Raw genomic sequence first — 17,925 nt, 5'->3', positions numbered from 1 at the left:
GAACCGAGATCACACCATTGCACTCCAGCGTGGGCAACAAGAGCAAAATTCCGCGTCAAAAAAAAAAAAAAAAAGAAAAAGAAAAAAAAGCGGTTTATTCTACACATAATATTTGTCATTCATCTCTCCAAATTTAACAGCATCTATTGAACATCTTTAATAGAATCATATAGTATTCTGCAACATCATTTTAAACAATTGCATGGTATACACAAAACGGATATGCTGTCATTTAACCAACTTCCCCCGTTGAATGTTTAAATTGTTTTCAGTTCTTTACCATTATAAACAATTGTGCAACATAGCTAAACACAGTGAATATATCTAAATATTTGGCCTCACCCTTGATTATATCAGTAAGATAAATTCCTAAAAGTGGAATTGCTAGGTCAGATAGAATGCAGACTCTTAAGATTTTGTAGTTTGCCAAGTTTCCCTAATGAAAGATGGCACCAGCCAAACACACACACAATATCTGAGTGGCTTCTCTCTAGCCCCCTTACCAGTAATTTTTTTAAAACCTTTCTTAATAATATTGTAAGTAATTTTGAGTCTTTACTGATATACGTGAAATATAAACAAAGAAAAAAGTTAAAATCTTCTAGTTAAGTAAAAAGCAATGTGTACATATCTGAACATTACCTTAGGTAACATGTTTTTAAATATTCATATCAAAAATCACCGAAATGCCTAAAAATTTATGATTAGGGTTGTTGTTCCTTTGCCAAAATTTTGTTTGGTATCGTATATTTCCCCCACCCCTTCCACATACCTGCCAAAAATAAAGGTTCCAGAAAGGAAGTTCTATACAAACTCAAATTGTTGTTCATCATTTTCATCTTTAGTACACATGCACACGCCAATAAAAGTGAGTCACTATTTCACCAAGTACCATAGCAAAAAAAAAGGAAAGTATCAAAATTTGTCTCATCAGCAATAGAATGATAGCCAGAGAAGACATTTTATTGTCCATTTCTCAAAAAGAAAACATTGTCATGATTTATACAATCCTTCATGGTCCAATCACCTTCACTATCAGTTGCTTCATCAATGTGCCCCATGCTTCATATAGGAAAACCACCTACTAACCAACTACAAGATGGACATGTACTTTGAGTTCTTTTGTAACCTACTATGGTTGAATGTTTGTGTCCCCACTAAATCCATATGTTGAAATCCTAACCCCCAAGGTGATGGTATTTGGAGGTGTGGGACTTTTGTAGGTGATTAAATCATGAGGGTTGAGCCTTTGTGACTAGAATTAGTGCCCACATAAAAAAGACCCTGTAGAGGTAGCTAGCCCCTTCCACCATGTGAGGACACAGTGAGAAGGCACGATCTGTGAACCAGCAAGAGGTCCTTACCCAACATCAAATCTGCTGGTGCCTTGATCTTGAACTTCTCACCCTCCAGAACTATGAGAAATAAATTTCGGTTTATAAACTATCCAGTCTATGGTATTTTGTTATAGTAGCCTTAACATACAAAGATACAACCTTTAGGAGTGGAATATGCTATTCCATTCAAGTTATCGCCCAGATCCCTCTTGAATTAACTGGGTAACATTTCAAGATAGGTCTCTTAGTCCTTTTTGTGCTGCTGTACTAGAATACCACAGATGGGGTAATTTATGATGAACAGAAAGTTACTGGCTCACAGTCTGGAGGCTAGGAAATTCATTATCAAGGTGCTGGCATCTGGCAAAGGCCTTCTTGCTGTGTTAACAAATGGCAAAAAGGTAAAGAGAGAGGAACTCTATGTCCTCATGTGTTGGAAGAGCAGAAAACCAAAGAGGCACAAACTCACCCTTTTTAAATGGCCTTAATCCCCCGCTGTGACAACTCAGTGCTCATGGCCTAATCACCTCTCTAAGGTCCTACCTCTTAATACTGTTACAATGGCAATTTAATTTCAACATGAGCTTTGGAGGGGACAAATATTCAAACCATAGCAGTAGGCACATAACTGTCAGTATATAATCAATTTAAATGACTCGCCCAATACATGGAATAAAACATGCACCCCCGGCCATGTTAGCTGTGTTCTAATTAACTGTGCTGTTTCTGAGGGTAAATGGCTTAGCATGTGTAGTCAGTTAAATAGTTTCTTTCCAAATTCATGTCTACCTGGAATCTCAGAATATGCACTTATTTGGAAATAGGGTTGTTGCAGATGTCATTGGTTAAGATGAGTAATGCATCTACAAGCCAAAGAACACCAAGCCATCATCAGAAGTAAGGAGAGAAGCACAGAATAGATTCTCCCTCAGAGCTTCCAGAAGAAACCAATATTGCTGACACCTTGATTTCAAACTTCTAGCCTTCAGGATTGTGAGATAATAAATTCCTATTGTGTTAAACCACCCAGTTTGTGGTTCTTTAATATAATAGCCCTAGCAAATTAATATAAAAGGTAAGTATGATGCTTAAAAAAGCATCAATTATGGGATTCAATGTAGTATAGCTATGGCATCTGTCACCAGGTTAATTGCCAGAATTGACTGACTGCTCTGGCATCCTCCTAGTCCAGAGTTCCCTTCCTCTGAGAGCTCCATGTGTGTTCTTCCCAAAGTGTCAACTCAATCAAAAAGAATGACATTTCCAATCTGACAAAGTCTATTTTTAGTCAAGGTATGTGGGGAGCTTTCCAATAAGCACTGAAATCCCTTTGCAAGCAAATGTAGGTTAGCTAAATCTGTTTTACAAAGCGCCCCTCTCCACCTATGATTTTGTTAGTGTATCAGTGAAATCATAGCTCCATATCAGTTTCACCAAAAGCATATAAATTTATAAGATTAAACTTATATAAGCCTCGACCTTGATAAAGTCCTAGTCATTTCAAAGGCAAGACTTTATATTTTCTTTGATATTACATCAGAGCAGGCACTCTTTCTAATTTATCATAGTAGAAGCTGAAAAATAATTACATTTCTTTTACTTTCTTGGGTGGGGGGAGTGGAGCGGGGAAGGAGTCTCACTCTGTCACCAGGCTGGAGTGCAGTGGTGCGATCTCAGCTCCCTGCAACCTCCACCTCCTGGGTTCAAGCCATTCTCCTGTCTCAGCCTTCCACGTAGCTGGAATTACAGGCACTCACTACCATGCCTGGCTATTTTTTGTATTTTTAGTACAGACAGGGTTTTACCATGTTGGCCAGGATGATCTCAATCTCCTCGATCTCCTGACCTCGTGATCTGCCCGCCTCAGCCTTCCCAAGTGCTGAGATGACAGGTGTGAGCCACCGTGCCCAGCCTACTTTCTTATTGAAATATTATTTACACCATAAAGCAAGACTCTGAATGTTCAGGTAAAACTTCATGTTGTAAGGAATTTTAAACTTGCCCTCTGGAAGTTCTATAATTGAGTCTGCTGAAATAAGTTGACAATAAACAAATTAACAGGAGAAGGCATACAAATTTATTAATGTGTACATGTACACAAGAGGCACACAAAATATGAGACTCAAGGAAGAGCCAGATGGTTGAAGTTTAAATACCCCCTTCATAGGAGAGAGGGAAGTGGGGGGTGTAGGCAATTTGAGAGAAACAGTAAGTGATTTTTAGGGAAAATTAATGGTTCCAAAGGACAGACAGTAGCCTGGGACAAAGTTTCTCTGTGCTCTAAGGAAGGTGGCAGCAAGTTACAGGAAGGAGAGGGGCAGAACTGCACTCTGAAGAAAAGTTGGCCCATTATATAAATAAAGTCTCTCAGGTTAAAAAAAAGTTTCAAGCCGGGCGTGGTTGCTCACGCCTGTAATCCCAGCACTTTGGGAGGCTGAGGCGGGCAGATCACGAAGTCAGGAGATCGAGACCACCCTGGCTAACACAGTGAAACCCCATCTCTACTAAAAAATATATAAAATTAGCTGGGCATGGTGGCAGGCGCCTGTAGTTTCAGCTACTCAGGAGGCTGAGGCAGGAGAATGGTGTGAACCTGGGAGGCAGAGCTTACAGTGAGCCAAGATTGTGCCACTTCACTCCAGCCTGGGCAACAGAGCAAGACTCCATCTCTAAAAAAAAAAAATTTTTTTTTGAGCAGCCTCCAGAAGAATAAGAATAGCCTGTCTGGGCATGGTGATGACTTTTAATCTTCACTCATGACTAATCTTGACTGGTTATTTGATGCAATTCCTAGGGAGAGAGTTTAAGACAGTTGCATTTCTTTTAGAAAAACTTCCCTCAGCCAAATATGGAAACTTCAGAGAAAACTCATCCCTGCACATTGGAAGGGAAGATGGGGAGCAGCAGGTCTGAGAGAAAGAGAGAGAGACCTTGATTCTGAAGTTTATTTCTGAGGTCTTTCCATCTCTTTTGTTCAAAGCACTCAGCATGCCAAAGCATCATATTTTGGGATATTGTTTTCTAAGCCCCAACATTGTCTATGGAGAGGACCCATGAAAATTAATCCTACCCATAGGAAATTCATCAAGTGCAGACCTAGTCCATTTCTCTCTATATCAAAAAGAAATCTTGACATTAAAAAAAAAAATTTTATAGCTTCAACGTTATACTGTAAAACAAAATGAAAACTATTCATTTTAATCTGTATAGAAATAGAAAACTAGTTATCGAAGTAAATTGCTTAGGGGATAAATTCTGATCCCAGGTCAGCCTTTGAAACATCTAATGAACTTGGCTATGCATAATCTAATAGGCATTGAGAAGGATGTCTTTAGTGTACGGGGATGACATCAAATTTAACTATAGAAACATTTCAGTTAGACATCAAGTGGGCAACTCTTGATGATTCCACTGAAGAAAAAGTAATTGCTGCTAATTAGAAGCTACCGTTTTTATGTCTCAACTAGTCTTTGAAAAGAGATTACCAGTGATATTATTTATTGAGTTATTTTAATATCCATTTTGTGAAGATATTAGTATTTGTCATATTCAGAAAAATTCTATAAGAAACATAGATGAAATATTCTGTAAAACACTGAAATAAAATCTTTTAAGGAATATATTTTCAGAACAGGGGCAGTGGCTCATGCCGGTAATCCCAGCACTTTGGGAGGCCAAGGCAGGCCGATCACTTGGGTCCAGGAGTTTAAGACCAGTGTGGGCAACATGCTGAGACCCCATCTCTATTCTTTCATTAAAATTTTTTTTAAAACGAGGGCCTGGCACAGTGGCCCACACCTGTAATCCCAACACTTTAGGAGGCCGAGGCAGGCAGATCACCTGAGGTCAGGAGTTCGAGACCAGCCTGGCCAACATTGCAAAACGCTGTCTCTACTAAAAATACCAAATAAATAAATAAATAAATAAATAATTAGCTGGGCATGGTCGTGGGCACCTGTAATCCCAGCTACTCGGGAGGCTGAGGCAGGAGAATCGCTTAAACCCAGAAGGCAGTTGCAGTTAGCCAAGATCATGCCATTGCACTCCAGCCTGGACAACAAGAGAGAAACTCTGTCTCAAAAAAATAAATTAATAATAATAATAATAATAAATAAAAAGAGAAGAAAGAGAAAGAGAGAGAGAGAGAGAGAAAGAATTTTCAGCAAATAAAATAACTCTCAACACAATAGGTTCTGCAGCCTCTTTACAAGCTGGCTCTAGAAACACAAGAATCCCTGAAATGGATCTAGTAAGGAAAAAGAGAAGCAGGAATTATCAGTACCAAGCTGCAGCAAAAGAATGGGGAGTTTTCATGTGTTAACTTTTCTATTTTCTCTTTCCCTCTTCCCTTCCTCCTTTGCCCTCCAATGTCCCATGCCATTAGAGCACCATACTTAACTTTCTTTTTTGATCATCTATCCCCTTCAGGAATCTGATGAAAGTTATACATTTTCTCTTCAGAAAATGATGCATATACTCATACAATTATGAACACTATTCTAGGAGTATTCATGGATTCTCTGCATTTAGAGATGGACCTAATACACTCCTCTTCCCTCATTGTGAGCCTCTGCCTCAACCTCTTACCAAATCTTTCAATAAAATAATCTGATAAACTCATTCATACCCAAATACAATAAGGCTTAATATTTGGCCATCCTCTCATAGAAGAGAATTATAATTGAAGTGACATCATCTGTAACTGAAGGATATAAGCATGACTGTACTATGTGGGAGCAGCATTTACCCCCTAATGACTCCTTCCTTAAGACCGAAAATCAAACCCTCATATGAGGTTGACTTGATTTTGGGTGCCTACTCTTGAACTCAATTCAGAGTATATAGAATTGAATTCATCTTTCCCCCAGAAAATTAATTCCACTTCCTTTTTTTTTTTTTTTAATTGAGACAGTCTCCCTCTTTTGCCTAGACTGGAGTGCAGTGGTGTGATCTCAGCTCACTGCAACCTCTACCTCGTGGGTTCAAGCGATTCTCCTGCCTCAGCCTCCCAAGAAGCTGGGGATCACAGGTGCCCACCACCACTCCTGGCTAATTTTTGTATTTTTAGTAGAGACGGGGTTTCATCCTGTTGGCCAGGCTGGTCTTGAACTTCTGACCTTAAGCGAGGCACCCGCCTCAGCCTCCCAAAGTGCTGGGATTACAGGTGTGAGCCACCACTCCTGGACTAATTCCACTTTCATTGCCTTCATAATCCAGATTCAGAATCTTGAAATTATCTTGATCCTTCACTCTTCTCCTCTCATGCAATCATCAAACACTGTTGTTTTATCTTTATGTCTTTCACATCCATCCCTTCCTCTATTTATTGGTTTCCTATTGCTGCTGTAACAAATGACTCCAAACTTAGTGGCCTAAAACAACACAAAATTTATTCTCTTACTGATCCTGGAGGCTAGAAGTCTGAAATGAGTCTTATCAGGCTAACATCAACGTATTGACAAGGCTGGCTTCCCTCTGGAGACTCCAGGAGATAATCCACTCCTTACCTTTTCCAGCTTTTAGAAGCCTCCCATATTTAACAGTTCATGGCTTTATATTACCTTCTTCTAACTTCGACTCTCCTGATTCTTTCGTGTGAAGACCCTTGTGATTACATTGGGTTGACCATGTTAATCCAGGATAGTCTCCTTATCTCAACATCTTTAATCATATTTGCATTTAAAAAAACATATGCACAGGTTCTGGGGATTAGGACACAGACATCTTGGCAGAGGGGGAGTTCATTATTCAGCCCACTGTACTCTATAATATCACCTCTTCCTCAGCCCTACTTCTGGTCCTTATCTGTACCACTGAACTAGTTCAACATTTCCTAAACTGGTTTTCCCGACCCCAGCCTCTCTCCCAATTCCCCATCCATTCTACATACCAAAAACAAATATTCATTAAAACTTAGTTATTTGTCCTGTTCCCCATACCCATTCCAAGGCCCTGAACCTAGTTTACTTTAGCCTGGCATTGGTCACTCTTTTGTTTGTTTGTTTGTTGTTTGTTTGTTTGTTTTTTCAGATGGAGCCTCACTCTACCACCCAGGTTGGAGTGCAGTGACACCATCTCAGCCCACTGCAACCTCTGCCTCCCAGGCTCAAGCAATTCTTCTGCCTCAGCCTCCCAAGTAGCTGGGATTACAGGCGTGTGCCACCACACCTGGCTAATTTTCATATATGTGTGTATATATACATATATATATATATACACACACACACACACACACACACAGTTTTTTTTTTTTTTTAGTAGAGACAGGGTTTCAGCATGTTGGCCAAGCTGGTCTCGAACTCCTGACTTCAGGGATCCACCCATCTTGGCCTCCCAAAGTGCTGGGATTATAGGCATGAGCCACTGTGCCCAGCCCATTCTTAACAAACTAATCTCCACACTGTCCCACAACCTATATAAACCAACTATTTGTTCAGCTCAAACCCCCTTTTGCCTCCAAAATTCTCCCATTATGCTAAAGTTTACATAAGCCCCTCCTCTTCCATGACTTCATCTCAGCAGTTCCGAGTCACAATGTTTCTACTTTCTTTTATTTCCTACAGCATTTTTTGTTGGGATGATGCCTCTAGCATTTATCACATGCAACTGGGTATAGATCCTGTCTCCACCTCTTTCCCACTATATGATCTTAGACAAGTCATTTCCCTTTCCCATGCCTCTTTTTTCTTGTCTATAAAACTGACAATATTTATGCCCTAATTATAGGATTATGATGAAGGTTCAAAGAGATAACAAAGCTTTTAAGATACTTAGCATGTAGTGTTACCTCCTCCTCTTTTTCTTCTTATTTGCTTTCTTTAATATATGACCTAAATCCTTTGTTACATTAAAAATTCTTTGAAGATTCCGACCATTTCTTTTTTTTCTTTCTTTCTTTTCTTTTTTTTTTTTTTTTTTTTTTTTTTGGTGGAGTCTTGCTCTGTTGCCCAGGCTGGAGTGCAGTAGCATGATCTTAGCTCACTGCAGCTTCCACCGCCCGGATTCAAGCAATTCTCCTGCCTCAGCCTCCCGAGTAGCTGGGACTACAGGCACTCCCCGCCAAGCCCAGCTAATTTTTGTATTTTTAGTAGAGATGGGATTTCACCATGTTGGCCAGGCTGGTCTTGAGCTCCTGACCTCAAGTGATCCACTTGCCTAGGCCTCCCAAAGTGCCAGAATTACAGGCATGAGGAACCATGCTCAGCCAATTACAACTACTTCTTATACATTATGCCATATACATTGGAGGCTCAACAGATACATCTTTATCACTATTGTTGTGGTGATGATAATTATGATAATATAAAGGGACAATTTGATATTATTTTCACAACACTGATATGGTCCTTGACATTTCTGTTTCTCATTCTTATTATATAAGTGAATACCTCCTTTTCTCTTAAACTGTTTACACTCCTATTAACTGTGTAGAGAGATTCATGCTTAATTCATTGTGGAAACACCTAAAGACAATGCTTAGCAAACAGCTGGGCTTCATCAAATATTGGCTGAAGGAATGAATCGTCTAGTGGTATAGAATCTGCCTGTCACATCACCTCCTTTACCCACGATTGATAATCTGAAAAATGAAGAGATTGTATTTCATGATCTCTAAAGTCATTTGAAGCTCTAAAGTTCACTCTTAATAGAATTCTGTGAATAAGGCCAGAAACTAATTTGACCAAGAAATAACCCTTTCTTACCTTTTGAATTGTTTCCTCAAACAGTACTATCATTTGATATCACCATTCTATGGTGCCAATTTATAACGTAAATCTGTTTATGGAGACAGAAAAGCAAATTTTTCCACTAATTGCTAAATATAAATTAAGTCAACCACTATTCAGTAGCTATTATTTGCAACTACCTTTGGTATTACAAGCCTATTTTATATATATATATATAGATAGATAGATATATATAGATATATATACACACACACACACATATGCACATATATATACATAGTATAAGATATCTTTTGTTCTCATGCAAAAAAGTTTAGTCAAATATATATGTGGCACTTATATAAATATTCATTTGATTGAAGGTAATATAATAAAATGTGCTTTTAAAGACAAATGTATAATTAGGTTGAAAATGTGAAAGTGTAGTTAATATGGTCTTTGGCCACAAATAGCTAAGTCCCTGTTCTACGTCAGTAACTTCTCCCCTTAAGGTCCACAAGGAAAATATATGCACAGAGAATTAAGCAAATAAAAAAACACTTGCTATTAGATAAGGCTTTAATGCCAAACCTCAATGTGGTACTTGGGGTACTTGTTTGGAACTTGGATAAGAAGTACCTTTGCCTAAACCTCATTAGTCTAAAGGAACTTGAACCAAAACAGAGGCCTATTTTCTCTACATCTGCCCCATAGCTCAAATCCACGACTTAGATCTTGCTATTTTAATGTCCACTACAGTTGTATCCCCTACCACAAGACTCTACTCAAAGCATGGCCTCAATAGTGTCCTTTAACTCTACCAATCTGTAGCCACAGCTCCTCCTCCTTAGAGGAGAGAAGAAATTGCCATGGCCAAAAATTGAGGGGAGAAAAGATAAATTCCTCCCTTATAGCATATAGCACAATAAATTCCAGATAAATTTGAGAAATAACAACAAAAGTTTCAGAAAAAAACTGAGTAAGTACAAAATTTTGTGGAGGGGAAGGAGTCTGTAAGCGTGATACCATGAAACAAAAATGGAAAAGATTAGCGGGCTTTATTATATGAAACTTAAAGCAGAAAATTAAACTCTATAAAAAGATTAAAAGGCAACATCCAACTGGGAAAATATCTGTACTAAGAGCATTTTAAAATAAATTTGAAGAAATGATCCAAAAAAATAGAAGAGACCTTGATTAGGTAACCACTACCACCTCCCCACCCTGACACACACACACACACACACACACACACACACACACACACATTAATGGGGAAACTTATCCAGCATTTTCTGGGATTCTTCCCTGAAGAGAAAACATTTAAGTCAAAACCTTAAGGATGTGAGGAGTTGCCAGGTGGGATAAGAGCATCCCTGGGAGAGGGAACAGCATGTGTGAAAGTTCTGAGGCTAGAAAGAGCTTGTCATGTCAAGGCACTGAAAGGACTGCAGGATTGCCAGCATGACTGGAGCAGAGTGGGCAGAAGGGGTGACAGGAGGTAAATTTAGAGAAAAGGGCAGGGACATATCGTGCAGACTCTTCTGGGGACCTTGATTTTATTGGACATTCAATGAGGAGCCACTGGAAGGTTTTATACAGATCACTGGCACCTGGAAAGATGGCAAGGGTGGAAGGGGAGCAGTAATACAATTAGAAAGACCAGTCAGGAGGTTATGGAGGATATTGAAGTAATCTGTGCTAGAATGGTAGCAGCTTGGGTTCAGATGATGGCTGTACAGATGAAGAGAAGTAGATGGAGTCAAGAGCTAATTTGAAGGTAAAAGAGGAAACAGCTAAGAGTAGAGGGTTGGGAGTGGGAAAATCAAAGAAAAGTCCTAGATCGCTGGCTTGAGCAGCTAGTTAAGGTAGTACTGTCCTTTATTAAGGTCAAAATGATTGAGGAACGAAAAAGTTAGAATAGAAATCAAGATCATCCTCTAAAAGTATAAGGTACTTGAGGGAGTATCTATGTTTAATTTGCTTACCACCATCTACCCAGCATCTAGCCTACTGCCTAACAAAATAGGCAGTATTTGTTGAATTAATGAATACAAATTGAACCAGGTTTGATGACAGTCCTATAACATCTTAACCACTCAGTTCTTACAACAATAAAGGATTTGGTTAATTGAAATGGAATATTAAATGAATGTGGAATAAAGTTCTAAGATTCTTATTTCAAATTCATGCATCAGTTGGTAGTGATGAGTTAGTATCTTCTACAAACATGAGCATTCTTTAAAGCAAATGATGTTTGAATGTCTAATGTAAAAATACTGCTGATGCTGTACAAGGTACTTCAGGAAGGAAAAAGTCCCAAGAACTTCACTATAGATGATGGCTCTTTGTTATTGCTGAAGCTCTTAAATTCTATTATTGTAGAGCGTTGACTCTTAAAAGCACTGCAGCCTTGTAGCACTGACTTTTATTTTAGATAGGGGAGCAAAAGAGAGCAAGTGACATCATCTCTGTGTCAGCTGTTGATGCTTGTCAGCTTTGACAGGCTGAGGAGAAGCTCTAGAATGACACTGAGACCAAATCAGTATTCAGCTTTTAAACTCTTGGGGAACATGGTTTTTAGCATAATCACATTAACATGCTATTTGTATATCCCAACTCTACTAAAATATGGATTATTCATTATGTGAAAAGAAAAAATCCTATAGAGGAGGATACAGAAGTGTATCTTCACTGGTATTCTGCCAAAAGATACTTTTCAATAGGTAATTGGCATTTCGTATCTTTACTATTCCAATAAAGGCTTTTCAAAAATTGGCACTCCCATTGAAAATCAGATTTGATAAAGGAGACCTCAAACTCGGTTAAATATGTCCAGAGCTGAAGCTGTATATCTGTCTACATGAGTTCTAAAATAAACAGTCTATAATAGCCAAGCAAAGCTTTTTTAATATTCTGAAAGTATTAAATATAATTATTAATTCCATATGACCCAGCAATTCTACTCCTGGGTATTTACCCAAAAGAACTGAAAGCAAGATCTCAAGGAGATCTTTGTAGACCCATGTTCACAGCAGCATTATTCACAATAGCCAAAAGGTGGAAGCAACTTGTGTCCATCAGTTGTTTAATGGATAAACAAAAGGTGGTATATGCATACAATGGAATATTATTCGGCCTTCGAAAGGTAGTATCAGACACACGCTACCACAGGGATGAACCTTGAGGACATTATGCTAAAGTGAAATAAAAGTCACAAAAAGATAAATATTGTATGATTCCACTACTATAACATACCTAAAGCAGTCAAATTTATGAAGACAGAAAGTAGAATGATTATCAGGGCCTGAAGGAAGAGGAAATGGAGAGTGGTTGTTTAATGAGCACATTTTGCAGGTGAAAGAATTCTGGAGATAGATGGTGGTGATGTTTGCACAACAATATGAATGCACTTAATACCATTTAACTGTACACTTTAAAATGGTTAAGATGGTAAATTTTATGTTGTATGTATTTTACCACAATTAAAAATAATAATAACTATTAATTAACTTTAAGTAGAAATAGTGAGCAATATGACAATAATCTGGCATTATGAGACATTAGATAGGACATATATACACATATATATACATAGTATAAGATATCTTTTGTTCTCCTTCCTTTACTTTCCAGATCCCTAATACTTTGAAAAGATGGAATGTGCATAAAGCTGCAACCTCTGTGCACTGCCACAGGACTTCCCCTATCCTTGCCCCTTCTTCCTATCACTCCCTCTGGAGTTAGGAATGTGGTGAGATTTTTACATCCCAGGATGCAGTGGGCCACTTTAATTCTTCCTAGATTCTGCCCAGTTGCTTTCAGGAAGCTGTAATTTTCAAATGGCTATAGACTGATTTTGGGGGCAGAGGAGGTAGAGGTAGATAGGGATAGGAAAACCTGTGATCTGGCTGCCTCAGAAAATAGTGCCTGCACGTTTCAGTCATGGCAGAGAGGCAGAAAGAAGGGTTTTAGTTCTACTTTCAATTAGGAAGGATCATTCTGTTTCTGGCAGTAAAATTTGAATGGTCTGTCAACTGTGTTTATTTTTCAGTTGTGCTTTGTTGCTTTATGAATGATGGAAATGCTTTTTAGATCCTAGCAACAGACTGACAAATCTTACCATTTTTGGAGGGGGAATGTGGCATTTTCACGTTTTCTGGATCATCACAGGTCTTTTCATTGACAGCTAGGACAGGCTGTCAGGGCTGTGAAGCAGGTGCTGTTTTAAATCATTATCTTTCTCTTTACTCTTTCTGCTGACTTGTTTTGGAAAGGGCAGATTAAGGTGTGGGAATCTCCTTTGGGACTGTCAATGAATCTGTAGTGAAGATTTGCCTTTTCTAAGATTCATTCTCAGAGAAATTTAGCAGTACATTTCAAACCAATGCACAGATGACAGGGTGAAGGGAAGCTCTGAACTGTTTAGGTCACCATCCTATCATCTATCCCAGAATTCCGGAAGTCAAAGTAGGCAGACAGTCTATGCTTCATGGGTCCCTAGTGACACTGACTCGTAGGAGTGTAAATAAATGGTTATATTGTGCATATTTCTAATTTCAGATTTTAAATGTTCAGTTAAAATGTCATCTAATCAAGAGATTGAGCTATATAATGACTGGAATAGTGGCTGGATTCTAAACCTGATGAGCTTTATGTCCCATGTGCACACAAAGAATGTTTTTTAATGACTGATGAGTAAGCTAAATTTTTGTTTTCTTCTCCAAGTGGCTATGGATTTTCTTTTTCTCAGTGAACACTGATCTTAATACATTCAGATGTTAAAACCCAGCTGTTTCTCTTTGTGAACAGAAAGAGTCTTAATTAGTTTTTATAACATATACATGCCTTTCACTCTAGAAAAGTGCAACACTCAACAAATGACATTTTAATTAAAATCCAGTGAATACTTTTCCTGTTCTTTTTCTCCTTGTATTGTTTTGCTCCATAGTTTCTGTATCTGATACACAAGGGAGAAGTATCTCCAAAATATAACTTTTCAGATAAGAGAATCAATTAACCACTTTTTAAAGAATTTATGAATTTTAAGTGTATGATTAAGATTTCCCCATTTATGTAACTTTATAGACTTCATGAAAGAAAAGACTGCAATTATTATTATTATTATTATCATTATTATTATTTTGAGACAGAGTCTTGCTCTGTTGCCAGGCTAGAGTGCAGTGGTGCAATCTTGGCTCACTGCAATCTCCGCCTCCCAAGTTCAAGCAATTCTCCTGCCTCAGCCTCCCGAGTAGCTGGGACTACAGGCGTGCACCACCACATCTGGCTAATTTTTTATATTTTAGTAGAGACAGGGTTTCACCGTGTTAGCCAGGATGGTCTCGATCTCCTGACCTCGTGACACACCCGCTTTGGCCTCCCAAAGTGCTGGGATTACAGGCGTGAGCCACCATGCTCAGCCAAAAGACTGCAATTATATCAATTTTACATATTGATAAATTGTTTTTTGGTTAGAAGGTGGCCTAAGGCCATATACATGTTTTGTTTTGTTTTGTTTTTTTGAGGCAGAGTTTTGCTCTGTCACCCTGGAGTGCAGTGACGATCACAGCTCACTGCAGCCTGAAACTCCTGGGCTCGCACGATCCTCAGCTGCCCAAGTAGCTGGGACTACAGGTGGGTGCCACCACACCTGGCTAATTAAAAGAATACACTTTTTTGGAGATGAGGTCTCACTATGTTGTCTGGGCTGGTCTTCAACTCCTGGCCTCAAGTGATCTTCCCACCTTTGCCTCCCAAAGTGTTGGGATAACAGCCATGAGCCACTGTGCCCAGCAAGGTTGGTTTCTTCTGAGACTTCTCTGCTTGGCTTGTATGTGGCCCTCTTCTCCCTGTCACTTGGTCTTCCTTCCATACATGTCTGTGTCCTAATTTCCTTATCTTATAAAGACATCGGTCATATTGGATTAGGGCCCACTCTGATGACCTTACTTTAACTTAATTACCTCTTGGAAGACCCTCTCTCCAAATATAGTCACATTCTGAAGCACCAGGGGTTAAGACTGCAACATATGAATTTTAGGGGGACACAGTTCAGACCATAACACCAGCTCACAGACTTGCTATGTTTTTTCATTTGATTGAGATAAAGTAGTCTCAGATGATAACTGTTTTTATACAGACAAAATACATATAAACTATATTCAAACTAGACTCAGACTATACCACAAATATAGGTGGTATACCAATGGCTATACCAAATGGCTATTGGTAAGGATGGCAGATTTTTGGACCAACAAATCTCACAAGCCTAAGGATGTCAAAGGCCTATCAGAAATAATGGGGTTCCAGCTATAATGGATATTAAACACATGCATGTGTAAAGACTATGGATAGATATACCTAGGACTTTGCACCTGGGCTCTCTAGTTTGCATACCAAATCTGTCCTTCCAGGATCTGGGGGAAAAAAGAAAGAGTGAATGAGAGTTCAGAAGAAACCTTTGAATATATTTTCAAACCAAGACTAGTTTCTTCTTTTGCTACTTAGCTTAGGGCCATGGACATTCGAAGTCTAAAAAGGTTACCGTTGCCCTAAAACATGGATCATCCCACTTACCTTTAGGGACATTCCTGTTACTAATTTATATATTATCTGTTTATTCCCACAGATTACTTGTTTACTAGTTGTGATACTTAATTTCCCTAAGGATCATTTTTCTCATCTCTAAACTAGGGATGAGCCAGGTGCCCTGGCACATACACTTATAGTCTCAGTCACTTGAGAGACTGAGGCAGGAGGATCACTTGAGCCTAGAAAGGTCAAAGTTGTAGTGCACTATGATGGTACCTGGGACTGACCACTGCACTCTAGCCTGAACAACACAGTGAGACCCCCTCTCCGAAAAAATAAAATAGGAGGCTGGGCGTGGTGGCTCACACCTGTAATCCCAGCACTTTGGGAGATCGAGGCAGTTGGATCACAAGGTCAGGAGATCGAGACCATCCTGGCTAACATGGTGAAACCCATCTCTACTAAAAATATACCAAAAAAAAAAATTAGCTGGGGTTGGTGGCGGGCACCTGTAGTTGCAGCTATTCGGGAGGCTGAGGCAGGAGAACGGCATGAACCTGGGAGGTGGAGCTTGCAGTGCACTCCAGCCCTGGCAACAGAGCAAGACTCTGTCTCAAAATAAATAAATACATACATACATAAATAAATAAACAAACAAACAATAGGAATAATAATAGTACTTACCTTGCAAGTTTGATGTGAGAATTAAATAAGATGATGCCATTAAATGTCTGGCACAAAGTGAGTATACAACAAAATATTAACTAATATAAGCTAAACCCCATGAAGGCAGGAGCCATATCTGAATTAATCACTACTGTGTACCCACTTCCTGAGAGACAAGAGATACTCAATAAAGGTGTTCAGTGGATGAAAGCATTAACTACAATCTGATGTTGGGATCATTGAAACAAAAACAGAGGAAGGTGGGACAGATAGGAGAGTGCACTATATTTTTTAATTGATTTTTTTAATGTAAGAAAGTTGTCATTGCATTTTTGAAACATTTGTATAAGACACTAACCCTCTGACTAAGATTGTTTCATTACTGAGAAAATTAATTTTTCTTTCACAAGTTCATGAACACTTCTCTCAAGTCCACACTTGTCAGGGTTGTTTTTCAGAATTTATGTTTCTTATTTTTTATTGAGAAAAATGAAAATAACTGTATACTATCCCACTTTGAATAATTTGAAACCTGAAATGAATTACTTCTATGTCTACTCCTCATCCTATGCATGCCAGTGAAACATTTGAGGAATGCCAATGACCTGAAGAAAAACGAAACAAGCCATCGTGGTTCTCAACCACACCTGCTCAGTCCTTGTCTTTGCTTCCTTTCTCCTACCTATCTGCCACCCTGGAAGGGTGTGGTATGGAGACTAAAATGCTAAAAAACAAAAATAAGAGGAAGTGGGCACTGCACTGGACATAGACATGTTCCCACCCGCCTGGAATTAAATTAGGGAGAAGCACGACAACCGATAGCGAAACCAAAGGAAACTTCCACCTCTCACTTCACGACATACTCCTGGATGCATGTGCAGTCCTATGTGAGCAGGAGCTGGCCAATTCCAAAGAACAGGCAACCTGGAGTGCTGGGGAGGCTGCCTGGCTTACACACATTGAAATCCTCCCAGCCAAATCCTTAGGGAAGGGAAAGCCGATGTGTATGACCTGGAGAGCTGAGGATCAAGGTTCAGGGCACACACAGTGACTTTCATGGATACATGTATATATGGCTACAAACAAATGGGGGCAAATTAATAAGAATAACTTCAAAGGAGTATACTTAGGGAGAAAAGTTAAATGATACAAACCACATATATTGGAAGTAACAAATAGAGGTGGAGCAACATGGCTGAATGGAAGCCTCCAGTGATCATCCTCCCTGCAGGAATACCAGAATGAACAGCTATCCACATAAGAAAGTACCTTCATAAGAACCAAAAATCAAGTGACCAATCACAGTACCTGGGTTTAACAGCATATAAGGAAAGAGGCACTGAAGTGGGTAGGAAAGATAGTCTTGAATTGTAGATGCTACCCCTCTCCCATCCCCAGGTAGCAGCTTCATAGTGTGGAGAGTAAATCTGTGTGCTTAGGGGAAGGAGAGGGCAGTGATTGTGGGACTTTCCATTGGAACTCAGTGCTGCCTATCACAGCGGAAAGCAATACAGGGAAGAACTCAGTCAGCACACATGGAGAGAGCATTCTGACCAACTCTAGCCAGATGGGAATTGTGCATCCCAGTGGTCGGAACTTGAGTTCCAGCTAGCCCCACCACCACAGGCTAAAGTGCTCTGAGGTCTTAAATATCTTTGAAAGGCAGTCTAGGTCAGAAGGACTATAATTCCTGGGCAGGTCCTGGTGCTGTGGTGGGCTCA

The sequence above is a fragment of the Trachypithecus francoisi genome, unplaced genomic scaffold, assembly GCF_009764315.1.
Source record: "Trachypithecus francoisi isolate TF-2019V2 unplaced genomic scaffold, Tfra_2.0 Lachesis_group1, whole genome shotgun sequence".
In the NCBI taxonomy this organism is placed as follows: domain Eukaryota; kingdom Metazoa; phylum Chordata; class Mammalia; order Primates; family Cercopithecidae; genus Trachypithecus; species Trachypithecus francoisi.
Note: the sequence above shows the minus strand (reverse complement) of the source record.